At 43.3% G+C, this 12,592-nt stretch overlaps 1 pseudogene; it reads right to left on the bottom strand.

Moving 5' to 3' along the window:
- Positions 1-9,200: 9,200 nt before the first annotated feature.
- Positions 9,201-9,913, bottom strand: LOC144146377 (uncharacterized; annotated as a pseudogene).
- Between the last annotated feature and the right edge of the window lie 2,679 nt (positions 9,914-12,592).

Here is a 12,592-nt window from a genome sequence, read left to right as displayed (position 1 = left end):
GTATATTTTGGCAATACTCCACCTAAAATGCCGTAACATCGTTCTATTATTTCTCACCACCTTAAATCTGTGCAAAACAGATGGCCTTGGTTTATACTGTCTACTTCGTGACTTTGCACTGGCAGCGTTCCTCATTTAAAATGTTCATCGAAGCTATTAGTCATTGTCACTGCAAGATCTGTAACTCTTTACCGCTTCTTCCACACTAATTTCAAACATTCCGTCATGGCGTCCTGGACATTCTTGTGACGTATCACGTTTCTCCTTACTTTTATAGCGTTCCAATGTATCACCTATTTTCGCGCAGCGGGGAAAAGGCGTCGTCGTTAATATCTCCAGCTTCCTTTCAAACTGCCCTGCTTGATTATCTTGGTCACCAAAAAACTTCAAGAGGGAGCCTGTTCCTTTCCCTCTAATCTCTTCAAACTTGCGTGACATGGTTCTGCTGTATACATCAGCCGAGAAAAAACACACAGGTTGGTTGGAGTCAGAGACTAGAGTGAAACAGACATACCACGACAATGGTGATGAAGCGTATAACGAGTGATCACAAAAAACCGCTCAACAGAGATAGGGGGGCTTCGCACTAGCGTATCTTCTGTGGCACGACATTTTCGATGGAAGCGGGTGCGGATTGTTAAGGGGTAGCGCACTGGCGTCCTACTGGAGAGACCCGGGTTGAAACTCTACGCGGGCAGAAATCTGTTTTTTTAATTGCTCCTTACGGCGATGGCCATCATCCTGCCCAGACAACGCGGTTTTTCGGAAACCGGGGCACATAAGGCTTCCGCCTTGAAACGTTGATAATGCGGAGATGCGTAAGTGCTACGAGTTATATATATATAAGCTAATGTGAGAGGGTTGGGGTAGGTGGCTTAAACACCTTCAAAGAAACGGCGGACATAAAAACCGAAGCTTTTCGTGAGCAAAACCCCAATTTTCCTATTTTAAGAACCAGGTGAACCTAATGTCAAACCTTCGCTCGTTCCTTTCGAGCATGTCAGTTTTGCTAAAGTGTTAGACTTCTAGCACGCTGGTGTGTATGATTACCTCTAACAACAGAAAAAAATTCTCATTGAAGGATTGAACAGTTTCGAAGCATGGCCCGTGCTAAAAGTGTGTCGCGCCAACGTCCGGAACCGTTACATTGGCTCTGAAGCTTGTGGAAACACTACGCGGAAAGTAGGCAGGTGCTCTGTAAAATAAAAGTGACCAATTATAGCATAACGGAAAACCTAATTGACGACGCTGAATAAGGAAGCGCGCTCCTAAATATTGCTACTGAAATCACTTCGGGTTTATTACAAAGTAGCCCGAAAAAACGAGTCAGGAGAACACGTGAGCACTCCAACCGAAAATGAAGCTTATGACAACCTTTCCCGCTACAGCACTCGGCGCGTGTTGAGCTCCTACTGGATTTGAAGCCTTCGTATCACGTAAATGTGAATACAAAATGATGAAAAACAAATAAAATACAACATTTTCTACTGGGCTGCCTACGTAGGAACTACACATAGAACGCGCTCTCACTCGTATTTACCATTGGCCTTCATGTTTTGCAGAGGCATCGTCGCCGCAGCGTAAATAGTGATCCTGGATGAAGTATTGGTAGCGAGTCTGATGAAGAGTAATAGGCTTAATGTCGACATCGGCGGATCACTAGAGCATAATAAAATAGTCGCGTTCTCGTCTCATAAGAAAAACAGTTCTGGATCTCTTGCACTTATGTTCTTCCTAATTAACAATTTGCCTGGAATAGTTCTTATATATCTCTGGATACCCTGGTCGAAATGACAGTGCAATGCAGTTACATTGACTCATCCGGCCAGTGGCAAGAAAGACGCATGTAAAATCTTGTACCTAAAATTCTTACGGGTTAACTGATCACCAACAGCTTTCGCAGCTTGGAGTTACTGTAGACATAACGTGCCAATGCTCTATACGTGTCGTTCAAGACCTAACTAAAAACGGCCTCAGCGTTCGCTATCAGTTGCTCCCTCCACACGTAGGAGTACCAAAAAAAAAAACAAAGTTGCTAAGATGTTGGCCCGAGAAGCGATACCTTATGCTCATTCTTTTTAAAGTGGCTCCGATGTAACGGTGCACTTTAAAGACAATCTTTACCGAGCCTTTCAGACTTCTTTGATATCCACAACGACCACTTTGCATTGCCAAATAACTGAAAAGGACGCGAGCATCGTTGCGGTCCCGCATCTGGACCAATTCAGAACGAACATTGGAGTGTTGTTGTTGCGTAAGCTACACTGGCCGAGGTTGAGCTGTCTTGCGTGTGCCGTGAAGTGCCGTTCTGCGCAAGCGCGAGGGGGATTGTATTGGACTCGATTGTCTTGGCTTGGTTTGGCTTGGTTTTACTTGGCTTGGCTTGGATTGGATTGGATTTAGATTTGGATTGGATTGGATTAAAGTGGAATGTGTTGGATTGTGTTGCGTCATAGCCGCGGCAGACGCACTGGCGCCGGCGCGTGCCCAGGTGTGAGCCTCAATTGCGCAGTAGCCAAGTCCGACGCTGCGCCGGAGCCGCTTGATAGCCGTTTCCCGTGGCTCGTGGAGAGCCGTGCTGAGCATGCGCGAGGAGCAGTGACTGGACAGGACTGGACTAGACGGGACTGGACCGGACTGGACAGGATTGGACTGGATTGTTAAACCTTAGCTCACGCTACGTATATCCTGGCATAGCAGAGCTAAGCCACTACTAATTTTTTTTCAGCCGATCCTCACATAATTCCCTCCAAGCCCAACGTATGGTGCACCAGTTCACGTCGGACATTTTTAAACACGGTAGCCTTTCTGGGATACTTAACCACGAGAATTCTGGTGTGTCTGTCTGTCTGTTTTTCTAAACCTGATTCAGCCATTCGGGCAAAAGGTAAAAGAATTCTTGCATCAAGAGTTATACAGGCAAAACGATTCAGATCCATTAAATCTGCAAACACACTTCGTGCTTGCCAACATTGTTGTGGGAAAAGACAACATTAGGAATATGTAAGAGAAAACAGCATTGCATGGCTCGTACTCGAAGTGTTCAATTAAATGAAAATAAATGTGTGCTTCATATCTGCGATAGCAAATAAAAGAATGCGGGTTCAGAACAACATTTCGACCCAGAAATACCAAAAGAGCTCGCGCCCGAGCCTACACATCGTGGCGGTGTTGAGAGGCAAGCAGTAATGCAAGGTTCTAGTAGATGCCTCAAACAGTGCACCGCGGGAAATTTGAATCGACTGTCAGCAAACCTCCTCCGTGTTTATTTTGGGAAGAATGAAAAGGGGGAAATGAATGGCAGGTTAATTGGGGAGAGAATAGAGCCATTTACGTGCTACAGGCGGCAGAAAACTGTTACCTTTCGAAACATTTTTACCAGACTGAGTAGATATCTGGCTATTTTTTCATGGATGGTCGAGATCACGCGATGGGGCGGCCAGTCTTGCTCAAAAAAGTTTGGAGAAGAGCTGCCCCGCAAGCCTTATTTGACGACACTGTATTCCTTAACGGCGTTGGATTACAAGGAGTGACCATTTGCGTCTGATCCTTCAGTTTTAGGGCGCAGGCCTTTGGCGGCCGTCTCTCGGCTGAGCCTCGTCGTCGGCGTAACCGAGTGAAAGATGGTAGGACCGGCGAGTGAAAGAAGAGGCGAACGATGAAAGAAAGCGAAGGAGGAGAGTGCCGCAAAATTGGGAGGGGGAGCCAGGGCTTTCCGAAGTGTGTGGCGAAGGTTGGGAGGGGGCAGTATGCTGGGAGTGCTGAGGCAATCGACGGCGCGACACTTCGTGAAAACGTGGGGGGGGGGGGGGGGGGGGCGCGTGCGTGACTATGATGTCGTTCGCTTAAAATGCAGTTCGCTGGCCCTTCCTGAGACGCACTTCGCGCTGCCGACGCAGAGGCTCATCATCGCTGACGTCGAGAAAACCCACAAGTGAGTGTTGCCCCAACGCAGTGCTGCTGCGCCCAAATTTCGCATTAGGAATAATCGTAATCGCCAGCCAATTTTTTGACAGACACAAGCTCACTTTATTCACGTGATTTCACACGAATAGCGTGAACAATTGGCTGATCGGATGAAACGATTGTCAGCATACCTTGCACGGCTAGGCCTGCCCTTTATTTGAAAGCGAGAACAAACTGCTTTTAACCGGTCCGGGCTTACTGCCATTTTGTAATTGTCATGGTAAACAATTTTGCTTGTCGCTCGTGCCTTACACTTTTTTCTCTCCGAAGAAAATATATCTTGGTTCAGGGGTTCCAAAACGTATCGTATCATAGCCTACCACTACGTACACTTTGACGGCAAAAGCCCAAGTACATAGCAAGCTCCTGTATTTGTCCGGTCAATATTTGCAACTGAAAATGATTCATGATGTGTGGATAAATAAAGGAAAGCGTAGAAGGAACTATTGGTGAGAAGGCTGCGTGAGGCTTTCTCATTTATTAATACGCAGCTAGGGGATACATCTATGCACTGGTAGAGGGGCATGCCATTGAACCCGTGCTGTAATTACTCATGGACTCCAAGGAAAAACATGACAAAAAGCTACGAAAGTTTTGTGACCCCGTACACAGTAAATCGAATTATAAAAATATTTGGATAACCTGGTTTTTGTGCTAAGAATGGGTGCACAATGCAGCATATATATAAGAAACGTAGGTAGTTTTGAAGACTCCATCGTTATAAAATTACGACTAGCGCACCGTAGCAGTTGCCCTTGTTGCCGTGTCACATGTGTCGGCTGTACTTGCATGGAGATCCTGTTGATATGCCTAAAGTCATTTATTGCCCTAGCGTAAGTATTTATTATTACGTACGGGAGCTAGCAAAGAATATAATTATCAATAAGTTGAAGCCTTTATTGCGCATTGTAGCGCGGCAACTCCTCTCAAAAGCTACCAAGTTTCACAAGACAAGCCATCATCATAATCAAACATTCATAATTTCTTAGGGAGCAAACTATGTCACCAGTGTAAGTAAGGGCACTGGGATAAAATGCGGAAGTTATAAAATGCTACCCTGAAATGCGACTTGCTTGTTTTTAGCATATAGTGTGTTCATATATTCTAGCATAATGCCTAAATATTAGGATTTACAGTTTGGTGACAATTGCAGATATAGCATATTTATGATGTGTTTTAGTTGTATTTTCTGATATTGGACAGGAAATGAATATTGTACGTATACTGAAGCACCTCCGAATTAAAAGACGCGCGGCCAGTCGTACGCAAGAACAAATATATTACTGGCTCCTAAACAACAGGGCCCACCCACATATTAAAAAATGCCCCAATCGTCACAACAAATTATTTGAACTTTGCAAAGGAATTTAGGGTTGTCCTAATTTTTCAAACTATTTGAAAACGTGCAAAACAATTATCCCCTTCACATTCTCCGACAATTATTGAAAATTTTCTGGCATCAATATCGTTGATAATTGGAAGTTTAGGGCAATGGCGAATTATTTTATAAGCTATGCATACATTACAATATTTGATACCAGCCGACAAACACCTTTGTCACGGCGGTGTTTACTAGGCTTGCGCATAGAACGCAACGACAGCATACAGAAGACGGAAAAGGGCCAACGGTTTGAGGCAGACTCAGTCATTGCCAGAGAAGAGCGGCATTTTTGCGCAGCAGGTCTATTCTACCACAACGTCGCCACCCGCTCAACTGCAATGCATGATGGTGCATAAGGCAGATCTGTGCGTTGTGCAGCCAAAGAGAAAAAAGTCCTCTTAGCCAAACGATGATCCAGCGTCGGGTTTCTCCGACAATCCTAACCTCGTGTACGTGTATGTTATCAAACAAATGCACTCATAAGACGACTCTTTCCCACGTGCAAGCGAAAGAGCCTCCAACACATGGAAATTGGATTAGAACTCATTATATCGTTGATCTCAGCTTCTTCAGGGGAGAGGCTGGTTATGTAACATCCGCAGGCTTGTTGCCGTCTCGGAGGTAACTGGTCCTAACGTATTTAGCTGGCCTCGTGCCAGAAGTGTTGGAGTGCTCTTTCAGATGCGATGAGGAATGATGGGGAAATGTCGTTTAGGTAATGACGCGCAGCCTTAATGCAGTACTACGCTGAAGCTTTCACTTGTTTTTGTGTGTTTCAGCGACTGGGTAACCCCATCTGTCACCAGGCTTTTTCTCTACTTTTGATCGAAGCCTAGTCACTGTGCAACAGGAAGTGTAATAAGGAAAAATGAGTGCACAAAAAGATCCCGTGGCACGGGAAACAGCCGAGTAAGCATTCTATCACGGGGACCACACTGTCAATAATTGCACCCAAGACAAGATATTCCTTGCCCAGAAGGAAATATACTATGACATTTTCAATTACTTCAATCATTAGTATATTTTAGTGCACCGGGACGCAGGGGTAGCGAGAAATAGGGCGAGATTCTCTGGTGTCCGATTACCATTGTTTCAGCATTCTCTATACTACAGATAATTTTTTGAATGTAAATATGAGAAGGTTACTATCTCGCGATATGTAACCGACCAATGTTGTGCGCCAGGACGTATACATTGTCTTGGAAAATAAAAAAAGGAGGCAATTAACTGCCCTTGAATACTAGGGACGGACCCTGTGACTGGGGAGGAGGCGGTACAACATGTACCATTTTCACGGCTAATTGACCAACAGCAGCCAATAACTAGAAAATGTTATCAGGCTAATTTCTGTCCGATATTGTTCCTTGCAAAACAACCTAAGTTTGGTAGGAAGTTTCTTTTGTTGCCTAGTGGGCGTGTTGTAGAAGAATTGTTCCCTTTAAACACTAAAAAGCCAGAGGACGAACTGCCCACCCCTGTGCACTTACTCTCTTCCCGGTTCTGTGTTGCCCTTTCATAATTTTCTTGCAGTTAACCGTTCTTTAATTACAAACCAACTGTTAGCCCTTTCTGTGGTTCCACCGGGGACCAATGTGTTTTGTTTGGATTCTTCTCATTACTCCAGGCAGACAAATTGATGGTCTCTCAAGGCAAACGTTTCCTTGGAAATGTCTCACCCCAACACTGCAACGTTCATACTAAAAGACAACTTTTCTTCCTGCAAATGCTCTTGAGGGAGCAAGTGCATTTAAACGAAGAGTAACTGTTGGTTTGACGGCATGCTTTCAAACTGCTTCCACAATAAGCTGCAATTAAATTTGTGCACTCCATTATCCTCCCCGGAAATAAGCAACACTTTTCACAATACCCAGATCGTTTTACTATAATTGCGAAGCGCAAACGGGTACAAAACGCCGAGGCTCACATTCTGGGCCACGCATCCGTTGACCTTTCTGCCACCTTGACAAGGCGATCTTCTCTTGCCTTTATTGCGGCACTGTGCATGCAACATGCCTAAGAGGAGTAGTACAAAAAACGTCTGAACGCTATGAATCATCGAAACCAAAATGAAGGCCTTTGTTCCAAAACAATGTCAATCGCGAAGTATAGGGCAGCTTCAGCTCGGAGCACGCAGCCACAAGGCGGCTATCTTTAACATAAGCGTGATTCAGCTGTACGTGGTAGTCAAGCGCTGAGAAGACACACTGCCCTCGTCCGTCGCTGTTGACGGCAGGTGCACAGCCTGATGCGAAATAAAAACGATATGCGGCAAAAAAAAAAAACAAATATTACGTAGACCCAAAAATTGTTTTTGTGGTAAGCAGAGCTTTCATGGGACAAAAGGAAGCCCCAACGGAGGCAGGAGGGGTTGGTGCGCCGAAAGCCCTTGAATACTAGATTGAAAATGCAGAAAAAAAGGAAGCAGCGCAGAAAGTGCACTATCTGGTATGCTTTACGAAGTGCTTTTAACAGCCTCGAAAAGTTGCCTGTGAATGTTATGCGCTTAAAAACAACTGTGGCCTTCTTTTATCTATGCTAATCTGGAGACGGACAGACTGGGGCTATAACGGCAAAATTTTGAACAGCGTATTTTCCAGCAGCTCTCACACGGTTGGCAACACGTAGCCGTAAGCAACGATCTAAAAACACAAAATCTAAAGATAACATTGAAGCTTTGTTCGCGGCAGTTGCATGCATACCACAACGTGTGCAGTGTGCAGAACCACCAATCCGTGTAGACAACTGGGGGCCGTTACTGTAACGCGGCATGTTGCCATGCAAATTAGTCATTGGGGCCTGCAACAGAACCTGACACCGTATGCTCAGTACCAAGGTGCCTCTAGATAACGTAGCGCGCGCCCAGCTAATCGTGTATCCGTCAAGATGGCTCGTTATCTGCAAGAAGGTTCACTATGCAATCCTGATAGGCATATATATCAGCAAATAAGGCACCTTTCCTCCTCCTCATGAAACGTAAGGCCGACAGGCAGTTGCTGTCAGCAAAATTGGCCGCGTACCTGCTCCTTTCGTTGAAAATGTCGTGTCGACGAAAGACGATAGGCTTTAGAAGTAAATGAGAAGTAGAGGCCTATTTCGCTTTCCCGCTCACATCTCATGCTTTTTCTCTTCCGTCCTTCTCATCCCAAGGTGTGCAGGCTAGAGGTTTCCGCAGGTATTCTTAAATTTACCGCGTTCCACTGCTTCAGGTCAGGTACCTCGATGCCGGAGTTGCCGTATGGAGGAGAGACATGTGAAACGAGGGGGCCTACTTCAACGTTTATAGAACCATGCTCCGTTACTCCAGGTGCGTTCCAAGCAGCATATGGAACCCATCTAGTGGAACCTTTCTAAACTGTTGCCGTTGGATTTTTTAAAATGCCACCACACGCTATAGTGGCGCGGGCGACAGCAGGCGACAAAGTTAATTTTTTTCTGTATGTAGTATTTCATTTGCTATCGCAGAAATCAAGCACCCATATTTTTTTATAAAGCAATAATGCAAACATTTCTTAGATATTGGTGTTAACCTAATATATGCGTAATGCCGTGTTCTTGTTCAACAATGTTGACAAGTATGGGCATTACTACCGCACTTGGACTTTTTTTTTTATTCAGATACCCAAAAGGCCCTTGCGGGCATTACATAGGGGGCGATTACAACAAGATATTTCAGACATTTAAACACAATGCGCAGATAAATGCAACTCATTACATATTACAGGTTACCAAACAATAAAGAAATAAAGAGAAAAGAGAACAGAAGAATCAGGAAAAACAAATGGGTGCAACTAAAAACACTCAATACAAACCCTGTAAATCCAGTTGATGTTGTAAAAAGCACACAGTTCTGTTTTTACAAGACATGCGCGTTCATATTGCGCTTCAGTTGTGCAGCAAATCAGTCGTGATCACGAATAGCAGCAATTTCTTTTGGCAGCTTGTTCCAGTGGTAAATGGCCAGAAAGAGCGGTGATTGGCGAAGGAGATTTGTACGTGCAAAAATGGGGCGCACTTTGAAGGGATGATCGAAGTGCGGAAAAATTTGATGAGGCGGCTTGATATGAGATGCAGTGAAGCATGATGGGGTATGATACATTCTGTGGAAGTGCGAGAGTAGTGCCAGTAGACGCCATTTTTCTAGGGAGGGTAATTGGAGGGAACCTTTGAAAGCCGTGATGCTGGATGTTCTGGAGTAGTGCTTGATAATGAAACGAGCAGCTTTATTTTGTAACGACTCGAGCTTGTTTATAGGTACGTTTGATTTGGATTCCATATTATAGAAGCATATTCCATTTTTGAACGAACTAATGCTGTGTAAGCTAATAGTTTAGTTGACTGATTTGCTAAATACAGGTTACGCCTAATGAATCCCAGTGTTTTATTTGCTGTCGAAATAATTTCATCAATGTGATCATTCCATGTAAGGTTAGAACTTAAATGAACTCCTAAATATTTTAACGTAGTCACATTTTCTATGCACAAGTTATTCATAAAATACGAAGTGAAATGAACGTTACTAAATCTCGTAAATGTCATTGCTTTTGTTTTAGAAACATTAATTTCCATTTGCCAGTTGTCGCACCAAAAGAAGATTTGGTTTACGTCGGCCTGTAAAATATTAGAATCTTCAGAGGTTTTGATTTGTCTATATAGAACGCAATCGTCCGCAAATAATCGAACTGTTGAAGACATGTTTTTACTGATATCGTTAATGTAAATTAGGAATAAAATTGGTCCAAGTACTGAGCTTTGAGGGACGCCAGATGTAACTTTTGCTAAAGCAGAAGACTGATCGCTTACTGAAACAAACTGGTACCGATTGGTTAAAAAACTTGTAATCCAATTTATAATGGTATTATGGATGTTAAGCCGGCTAAGCTTCATCAATAGACGAGCATGGGGAACTTTATCAAAAGCTTTATTGAAGTCAATAAATATAGCCTCAATTTTTATTGAATCGTGAACAGCTTGATGAAGATCCGTAATGAGTTCTAATAATTGTGTTTCACAAGAGTGGCCTTGCTGAAAACCATGCTGATTATTAAAGAAAACGTTATGCTTACTTAAATATTTCATAACTGCGGAAGATATTATATGTTCAAGTAATTTACCTGGAATACTAGTCAAAGATATCGGTCTATAATTTGAGGGCATTGAACAGTCACCTGATTTGTAAATGGGAGTGATACAACCGATCTTCTAATCATCTGGTACTATTCCTGTATCTAGAGACTGTTGGAAAAGTGCGGCAAAAATCGGGGATATTATGGGCTTAGTCATTTTCAGTATCTTTGGGCAAATGCCTTCTGGACCAGGGGCTGAGTTATTGGAAAGACGATTTATGGCCGATTCCATTCCTTCAGGAGTGATTATGAGGTCATTCATAGACGCGTTAATTGAAGTACATGCAAGATCAGCTGGTATGGGCTATTCTTTCGTGAATATCGAGCTGAAAAAGGAGTTTAATTCTGTTGCCGCTTCAGATGGCGAGAGAAGCGCACCGTTATTTACGATTGGTAAAGTGGATTGAGAAGAGTGTTTGGGATTAATTACTTTCCAAAACTTTTTTGGGTTAGTTACCATGCGGGCAATGTCACCATTAAAACTTATCTTTGGACGCTTCAATTTCCGCTTTGCATTTATTTGCTTGTTCTTTGCATTTATTTGCTTGTTTTGATTTGGCTGTGAGTACATAAAACTAATGCGTAGCTTCTGTTTCACTTTGGGCGGGTGGCTGAATCGAGTCACAGGCAGACAGGGAGATAAACACACATACAGGCCAAAATGTCTGCGTTTAAGTTGCCCATGAAAGATTATCGTTTTTAAATCGAGATGCTTAAGCACCAAAAGGGGAAAAGGTGATAAATAGCTCTGAAAGACCTTTCCGGTAGCACGTGCTGCACTCAAAATGACCGTTCCAAAAAATTCACCAAATGTAAGATGCAATTTTTGAACAATCGTTGTGAATGCAGCTTGCCGGAAAGGTGTTTCTGAGCTAACAATCGCCTTTTCGTATTTCCCTTATAGGGATCTCGTTTTTTCATAACGTTTTATTTGCTTTTCTTGTACGTATTTGTTGTCATACACAGCTACGGTCCGCAGTCTTTACGTCAAATGTATGTCTTTTTTTAGTACGTCTTCTTTTATAACCAGCCCAATCCTGCAAACAAAAATGTTACTTCCCACTTCTGTGAAGAAATCGTATGCTTGCTGCATTGGTGTTAGTATGCAGATTGCGTTTTAATTTTTAAATGTCAGCAAACATTCCAAATGCAGCTACTTTTTTATTGGACTACCCATTTCTATTAGGCTTTATGGCGATACGTCAGTGCGTAAGATGAAGTTAGTTTCTCATTCTTTTACCTTATAGTAGAATTCAAAAACGTCTCTAACCTTGTGTTGCGTTAACGTTAATTTGCCGGATTTTCTATAAACCTCAAACGTTTTTCTACAGCGTGTAACCCATGAATGCCACTCCTTGAGCTTACCAGGGAAATGATGTTATTATAATATCATCTCATCTATTTTATCTATTGATTCAAGAAACTTGCTTCCTGTCCCAAAGTGTTACTTATATCATTCTTTGTTCTACGGACTTTTGGGCGGACTCAAGTTTCATTTCCAATTGTGTAGTAAAGCGCCCAGTTGCCGCTACTTCAATAAAAAGAAATCAATTTATGTTGAAAAGATAATTTGGTACATCATATTTTGCACGGTAATCCAAGCAAGTCTTCAGTGCGCAAGTCGACTTTGTTACCACATCGTTCAATCAGCACGTTGCCTGCGGCGCAGAAACAGAGGCTAGTGCTTTTAGCATTGACGTATCTTGTGACAGATAAATGTGACGGCACGTGAAAAGTACAGGATGTGTAAAGAATTTTACATCGCGTACTTCTGCGGCGCCAGCGAAATGCCTATTCATTCCGACATGTCAGCAGTCCTAATTGCCTCTCTTAATTAAATAGTTTTCCTTTACCGAAGGATACTTCCCAAGTACGCTAGTTTTTCATTCAGAGCTCTCTTCAAACAATATTGCGAAGTTTGAAAATTGCGCGTATTGAGGATGAAGTGATTGGGTAAAGGACACTCTTAAGACTTCAGCGCTTCAAAAAAGTGCGTATTGGAGCCGCGCATCCCGTTGGGGCGGTTTCAGTACAAGTCGAGTTAACCTGCCGACCGTTGTCATGCCGCGTAAGGGATGAGCGCGAAGTCTATGATGGCCGTTATCTGTCTTCCACACCCTGT

This window comes from Haemaphysalis longicornis, unplaced genomic scaffold (genome assembly GCF_048455015.1).
Source record: "Haemaphysalis longicornis isolate Haplotype H1 unplaced genomic scaffold, Haemaphysalis longicornis Haplotype H1 scaffold_7, whole genome shotgun sequence".
Lineage (NCBI taxonomy): Eukaryota > Metazoa > Arthropoda > Arachnida > Ixodida > Ixodidae > Haemaphysalis > Haemaphysalis longicornis.
The sequence above is the reverse complement of the archived record's forward strand: the minus strand, read 5'-3'. Positions and strand labels throughout refer to the sequence as shown.